Here is an 8,602-nt window from a genome sequence, read left to right on the forward strand (position 1 = left end):
TGCTGAAGAGTGGAAGCAAGTGCTGAATTACTGAGCGCAAGGCTTCTCAAATAGACGCTAGTGAGAGCTTCCAATTAAAACCGTTAAAGTTCTGTAATCTAACCTAAGAAGCGTGGAAGCAAGTGCTGAATTACTGAGCGCAAGATTTCTCAATGATACGCTCGTTGAGAGCTTTCAATTAATACCGTTAAAGTTCTCTCATCTAAATCTTCACATCGTTATGCTGAAGAGTGGAAGCAAGTGCTGAATTACTGAGCACAAGGCTTCTCAAAGAGACGCTAGTGGAGCTTCCAATTAAAACCGCTAAAGTTCCTCTAATCTAAATCGCCACATTCTTATGTTGTAGGGTAGAAGCAAGTGGTGATTTGCTGAGCGCAAGGCTTCTCAATGATACGCTCGTTGAGAATTTTCAATTAATACCGTTAAAGTTCTCTAATTTAAATCTTCACATCGTTATGCTGAAGCGTGGAAGCAAGTGCTGAATTACTGAGCGCAAGGCTTCTCAAAGAGACGCTAGTAAGAGCTTCCAATTAATACCGTTAAGGTTCTCTAATTTAAACCGAGTAGTGTGCGAGTGCCAGCGAATTCTCGTGAGTTTTCAAACAGCTGAATCAGAGAACATAATTTATCAATATTTTACGTTCTCTGGCTGAGTCAGCTGAATGACGGGCAAAAGTTTAGGGTGTTTTTAACGGTTATTTTGGGACAAATCAATTTAAACAAAGGGGTTTAAGGGGAAATGAAAACATTCTAAATACTGGGTGATTTGGTTAACAAAATGGGGAAAATAGATTGGTAACGTTATATATATGGGACATTTTTTAGTTACAAGATTTAAATTTTGTATGGACTTAATGTGGTTTTGCCAGCGTCACTGAGTCTTTCCCTTGGAAGGTATGGTTTAAACTTAGCTTATTATTACCATAGATATACGAAGAAGAATTTATTTACTTAATCGATGTAAATTTCTTTTATTAGTGCCTTTTTCAACACCAGATTCAATCTGCAAAGGTTATAATACTTTTATTCTCCTAACAGTTGTTTGTAAGATGAGATGAACTTGAATTTCTTGGGTATACCTGCTCCTTGGCATTGAGAGGATGTTTGTATTGCAGATAGCCGAAAGCGGACCACACCCATGCCTACAAAAGCAGACAAAAAAAATTATAAAGCGCTACCAATAAAGATTTAGAAATATTATTTAGTACTCGGAAATGCAATAGAGATGGTCCTCGGTGGTTCGAAATTAAAAAAAAGATGGTGTTTTCAAGCCCTAAATATATATTATGGGGAGAGTAGTAGTTTGACTTAAATGAATGCATATCTCCAAAATATTGTGTATAAATTTCACATTTACAGTAACTAACCCTACTCTCCCATTATATTTAATCATTTAAAATCGTGTGATAACCACGAAACGCTTTACAGTAAAATTGTACATATAACTCAAGCACCAATTCATGATGAAAATCGAATCTTATCTTTTCAAGCCCATAGACACCTAACTAGCGGCCCGGTACGTGCTTCGCTAAGTACAAAGTGAAATAATAAAAGAATTTGCCATTACCACAACACATCCCGGGCGTTTTCACCTTGAAAGTTAACCGGATCACAATATGGAAAAATTACGTCAAATTACTACGTTTTTATACTCTCGCAACAATGTTGCTAAGGAGAGTATTATAGTTTTGTTCACATAACGGTTGTTTGTAAGTCCTAAAACTAAAAGAGTCAGATATAGAGTTATATATACCAAAGTGATCAGGGTGGCGAGTAGAGTCGAAATCCGGATGTCTGTCTGTCCGTCCGTCCGTCCGTGCAAGCTGTAACTTGAGTAAAAATTGAGATATTATGATGAAACTTGGTACACGTATTTCTTGGCTCCATAAGAAGGTTAAGTTCGAAGATGGGCAAAATCTGCCCACTGCCACGCCCACAAAATGGCGGAAACCGAAAACCTATAAAGTCTAAGCCTTAAATAAAGATATTAAAGTGAAATTTGGCACAAGGGATCGCATTTGGGAGGGGCATATTTGGACGTAATTTTTTTGAAAAAGTGGGAATGGCCCCGCCCCCTACTAAGTTTTTTGTACGTATCTCGGAAACTACTATAGCTATGTCAACCAAACTCTACAGAGTCGTTTTCTTCAGGCATTTCCATACACAGTTTAAAAATGGAAGAAATCGGATAATAACCACGACCACCTCCCACACAAAGGTTATGTTGAAAATCACTAAAAGTGCGTTAACGGACTAAAAAAACACGTCAGAAACACTAAATTTTACGGAAGAAATTGCAGAAGGAAGCTGCACCCAGGCTTTTTTTAAAAATTGAAAATAGGCGTGGCCTCGCCCACTTATGGACCAAAAACCATATCTCAGGAACTACTAAACCGATTTCAATGAAATTCGGTATATAATATTTTCTTAACACCCTGATGACATGTACGAAATATAGGTGAAATCGGTTCACAACCACGCCTTCTTCCAATATAACGATATTTTGAATTCCATCTGATGCCTTCTCTGTATAATATATAGTACATTAGGAACCAATGATGATAGCGGAATAAAACTTTACAAAAATACGGTATTTGAAAAATATGTAAATGACGTATAATGAAATCTCGATTATCACTTTATCATGCGAGAGTATAAAATGTTCGGTGACACCCGAACTTAGCCCTTCCTTACTTGTTTTCATTAAGATACCTCACATACTGGCCGACATATGGGTACAAAGTCTCTCGGAAATTCGAAAATCTTTTTTTTGGATAAATGGGAGCTCGTTTCAACTCATTTGTAACATACAGACGCACCATTGTCGGAGAAGAATTTTCCCCGAATTTCAATTCATTTTTTACACATTGACTGATATTTCCGATCACAAGTCAACTATAGGTATGGGGGTTCAAATTTTCGTGTCCTAGAGACTTGAAGACACCGCTTACGAGATTATAGCAGAGTTAACAACAGGCGCCAGTCATTTCTTGTTTTCACAATGTGGTGCCAATTGGAGATTCAAAGCGAAGCCAGGTCATTATCCACCTGGTCATTCCGACCGAGTGGAGGTCTTTCTGGAGTGTTTTCGTTCATTCGGACGACTCTGTCTTTTAATTCGCTGAACTATGTCAATGTCGTCGTTTATAGCATACAGCTCATCATTTCATCGAATGAGATATTAGCCGTGGCTAACGCGAGATTTAGGGAATGTATTCTTTATAATAGTAACAAACATCAAAACAACCTTTTGTTTCAGTAAACAGAATGCAGAAACAACCTTTAGTTGGAACAATTGAAATGCACTATCACTACAACAAACAAATCTAAACAAACAAGTATCAAAACAATATTGAGTTTGAATACCACAACAACCTAATCTTAAAACAAAGTAATTGTATCTAAGGCAAGACTTGGTGACATATTTTTCATATAGTATATCGAGCATTCCACGCTTTTCTCACAATAATGCAGGAATTTTTCAGGGAATTTTTCCTGCATTATTATTGTTAGTTTATACACCCAACTCTTTTTTTACACGGATTTGAAGTTACACGGTTGAGAAACAAATTTATTTTGTAAACATTTTTTAATCTACTACGGTTTTAAACCACTGTCTTGCAATTATATTTGTTTTTACCACACTTAGCACCATTGCTGAAATGAACATACATACATAGTAGAAACTGGGAAATCCCCTTATTCTATAACTCTTACCTACACATTTTTTCGCATTATATTTACATTGCTTAAATGGATATCTCCAGCGATGATACCGACTTTAGTCCAGTTCGTCGCAAACAATGGCGCTTGTTATCAAGTAGCGACGAATAATTATGTAGAAATGTTAATATTTTTTTCCTTATTTCTATTCTAATTTTTCTGTTCTTAGTTCTGGATTAACAGATTTCTTTTGTTTTTTTGCTTAATCTACCAATTTTTCACCTGTATGAATTATCTATTTTAAGTTTTAATGCTCAATAAAATACCATATGAACATACAATTTGTATGTATTGTATCTGAAATTTTCTAGTTTTCAACATTTTTTACACGGTTTTTCGAAGTAAATAAAGTAATAAATAATAAAGAATTTTTTTTACACTGATTTCTGAGTAACGTATCTACCGTGTAAAAAAAGATTTGGGTGTACAAAGAATTATTTTTCACTTTTTAGTTTGATATGTTTTAAAAGCGTGGTTTTTAGTTTTTTTAAACTATATTTATTATACCCTAGCAACCTACAAATGATCAGGTGACGAGAAATTTTGAAATCCCGGTGGCTGTCTGTCTGTCCGTCCGTGCATCCGTGGAAGCTGTAACTTGAGTAAAAATTGAGATATCTTGATGAAACTTGTTATGTGGGTTCCTTAGTATAAAAACAAAAATTCGACTTCGTTGATAGGCGTAATCGGAACACTGCCACGCTTACAAATCACCGAAAATATGTACATATATATGTACATATGTATAGTGCCATAACTCAGCACAAAATTAAGATAAAAAGCTGTAATAAGCTGGTACAGAGGATCGCAGTAGCAAGAGGCACCTGTGGCCAAAATTTTTTGAAAAAGTGGGCGTGGCCCCGCCCACTAACAAATTTAGCGTACATACATATCTCTTAAATCATTTAAGCTACAACAACAAATGTGCTCAGTACAAATCTTATAAGAACTTCTACCGACAGTGTGAAAATGAATGAAATCGGAAAATAACCCCGCTCACTCCCCATATAACGGTACTATTAAAAACTACTAAAAGCACGATAAATCAATAACTAAATACGCAAGAGACATTAAATTTTACCTCCGAGATGGAAGTTGAAAAAAAGTTACACCTGTTTAAAAATGAATAAAACTAATGAAGAAATTCGCTATATTTTGAAATGTTTGCATAAAAAAAGGATAGAATGCCGCGAAAGCCAACGATGAAATTTGTGAAGATTACGGAGACGATGCTGTATCAGTTTGTGTAGCACAACGATGGTTCGCTCGCTTCCGTTCTGGTAATTTTGAAAAATCGATTTACACTGATGGAATAGTCTCCAATGGAAAAATCGCTAACAGATGGCCAAATGGCACCTCTGCGAATGGTAGGCACCTTGCCGCGGTGCAGGGGCTTAGGCGCAAGGCATACTCGGTATCCCCCGCCGGTGTGGGTGGTGCTGAAAGGCACTGCCCAAACGGGATGTCGGATACCGCATGCGTGCGTCAACCAAGAGCCACCACCTCCTAATCCAGGGTGTTATGCGATTCCCGTGCCCATTGGATGATTTGCAGCCAGGAGATAAATTCGGCTGTATTAGAACGGCGCCTCCCCAACACCGGTCCGAATTGGAGAGTAACTGTGGCCTTACCGCGCCAAGGGGCTCTGGCGTGGCGGACCCCCTAGCTCCCCATAACAATAGTAGACCCGACAGCTCACCTCGCTGAGCCAAGGGTCGTAAGAATAAGATGAGCAACCAGACACAAAACAAAACCTCAACAATTAACCCGACAATAAGGCAACGACCTAGGACAACGGCAACGGACAATGGAGAAGAACAAGTAGGCAGCGTAGCCAAGGAGAGTCAAGGAGCTAAGCGGAAGTTTAGCTTCCTTGACGCTCTCTCGCCAGAGAAGCGAGCCCTACTTGAGGAGCATGCAAGGGAGGATGATGACGACATGCCCTCATGCAGCGGCGCTCGCCTGGCGAAAGTGCCTGCTGCCGCCGAAGCAGCTACGAGCTCCACCAAGACCTCCTTAAGTAGGCCTAACGGTTCAGACTCGGTGGAGTCGCATCGGGCAGAGACCGATGGTACTCGTAGTAGGAGGAGGAGGCGCAGAAGAGGTGGGCAACGCCCTCTCCCAGCAGCTGGAAAACCCGGCGGGTGCGATGACTCGCACAGGAAGGGCATGAGTGGAGCCAGCATGAAGTGGTACTTGCGTTACCTCCGGGACGGGAAGACTCCTGAGGCGGCGGAGGCTATGGTCAGAGGAAGGAGGAAAGGGAGCAATGTATCCCCAGCAAAGGAATGCAACAGGGCCGTGTCAACTCGCTCGCAAGGTAGCGGTACTAGCAACCGAGGCCCGGTCAGTTCAACCCTGACCGCAAGGCGTGACGACGGAGGGGCAGCGCCCTCGGACACTTACACCCAAACAGTGAAGCGGAAGAGCCGCCAGCTCACGCCGCAGGAGCCCCCCAGCTCCAAACGGATGAAGGGGGGGGGGGGGGCAGCACGAAGAAAGCCGGAAGCCAACCATCCGTACCAGTTCCACACCGGCTTTAGGAGGGGGGGGGGGGGGATATCTGAACCATATGCGGATGCTGTTAAAGTCATCCGCATGGCTGTACTGCCTCAAAACTACACGGCAGAGTTGCTCGGATTGGGGAGCTTACCGTGCTCCAGGACCTCCTCATGGACGAGGTATTCAAAGGAGATGAATACGCGGCGTCTTTCCTTGGGGTGGACTTCAAAGGAGGTATGCTACAGGTGGACTGCAAGGACGAGAGGTCCGCTAACTGGCTGCGGGTGTTCGCCCCAAAGCTGGAAGGCTGGAAGGGTCCCAATGCCAATGCCAACGTGCCAATCATGCACAGCATGACAATGTTCCTCCCCCAGTCCGGTGACAAGCCATACGAGTTCGCCCTAGAGTTGGTGAAGAACTAAAACCTGGTCCTCAGTATCGCATCCTGACGTGTCGTCAGCAGCGAGATAAAAAAATTAGGAAAAATAAATAGTTGGAGATCGTACTTGTACATAGACGATGAGTCGTACAAGTACGTCCGAGCAGCTGGCTTCCTCCTGTACTACAGGTACAGCAGGGTGGTAATGCGGCCCCATAAGCCGGCAGCCACCGCAAGGGAGCAAGGGAGCTGACAAGGCTGCGACTCAGCAAAGCGGGAGTATCGCAAAGCAGGCAGCGACTGTAGCGGCCCCGGAAGTGGAAAGGATGCAGGTAGCCTGCCTGCGGCGACCCTCGAAGTCCTAGATGACAGTTCCTGCGGCCAGGAAGCAGAGCTACCCTCCACGCTGTAACTCCTCGAAGGGCTAGGAGACCCACCGGACGGCAGCGCGGTTGACGGCGGTCAACACGGAAATCGCCCAGGTGAACCTGCATCACGCGGCGGCAGCGTCAGCTGTCATAACGAGCAGGTTCACAGCGGATAAACTGGGCACCCTGCTGATCCAGGAGCCTTGGGTCCATAGAGGAGAGGTTAAAGGCCTCAAGACGGAGTGCAATAAGGTAGTCTGTGATCTCTCTAGCGAGAGACCTTGCATAGTGGTCAGGAATAACCTTGAATTCTTCTGCATTTCAGAGTTCCTGACGCAGGATCTGGTGGCGATGCAAGCCAGGGACTTCAAAGGCAAGGACTTCTTACTGGCTTCAGCCTATTTTCCAGGGGAGGCATCCACGGCACCCCCGGAGGTGGTGGAAAAGCTGGTGGAGCACTGTAGAAGATACAAGCTTCCCCTAATTATTGGCTGTGATGCAAACGCCCACCACTTAGAATGGGGCAGTACAAATTGCAACGCAAGAGGTGAGTCTCTTTTAGAGTACATATTAAGTAATAGCTTAGCGATAGACAATGTAGGGTGTAAGCCCACATTCATAATTTTAAGCAGGAGGGAGGTGTTGGACATCACCTTGAGCAATGCGCCCGCAAACGGATTGGTCTCAAAATGGAGAGTCTCAACGGAGCCCTCCTTGTCAGACCACAGGATTGTAAGGTTCATGCTGAAGGTAGAGGTCAGACAACTCCCCTATAGACGCAACCCTCGAAAGGCGAACTGCGATACCTTCCGGGAGATACTAAGCGAGGAATTGAGCAAGAGGGGGCAGACTGATAAGAGCGTTTCAGGCCCAGGAATTGAGAGTAGGCTGTCGGAGCTGAACGGGGCTGTTATTAATGCCTATCATGGCAGCTGCCTCTAAAAGTGCCCACAGACAGTCAAAACTGACCCTGGTGATCAAGGAAACTGGTAGACCTCCGGACAAAAGTACGGAGCCTTTTCAACAAAGCGCAAAGTACGGGGGTCTGGGAAGAATATAGGAGCTACCTCACTTTATATAATAAGTAGATTAGGTCTGCAAAGCAGACAAGGTTCAGAAGATTCTGCGAAAATGTCACCTCCACACCAGAAGCGGCTCGGCTGGAGGTACGATTGACGTAGCAATAGCAATAAAAAGAGGTGACGGGACTTTTACGACCAGCGCAGAAGACAGAGCTACGGAGCTTCTGAGGGCGCACTTCCCGGAGACTATTCGGGTAGACCAATGTCTACCCGTGATCGAACACAGGCCTTTCCGCGAGGATTGGAGAATAGCCAAACAACTATACACGGCGGACTCGATCAAGTGGGCAATGGCCTCGTTTGAGGGATTCAAGTCTCCAGGAGTGGATGGCGTTTTTCCAGCGCTGTTACAGCAGGGGGAGCAGTTTTTGCTGCCATACCTGGTTCGGCTGCTGCGAGAGAGCCTCGCTATGACGTATATCCCTGAAGTATGGAGGAGGAGAAGGTGATCTTCGTACCCAAAGTAGGAAGGAAATATTACTCATTGGCGAAATCCTTCAGGCCAATCAGTCTGACTTCTTTCCTGCTAAAACCATGGAGAAGATCGT

Source organism: Bactrocera tryoni, chromosome 3 (genome assembly GCF_016617805.1).
Source record: "Bactrocera tryoni isolate S06 chromosome 3, CSIRO_BtryS06_freeze2, whole genome shotgun sequence".
Classification (NCBI taxonomy): Eukaryota; Metazoa; Arthropoda; class Insecta; order Diptera; family Tephritidae; genus Bactrocera; species Bactrocera tryoni.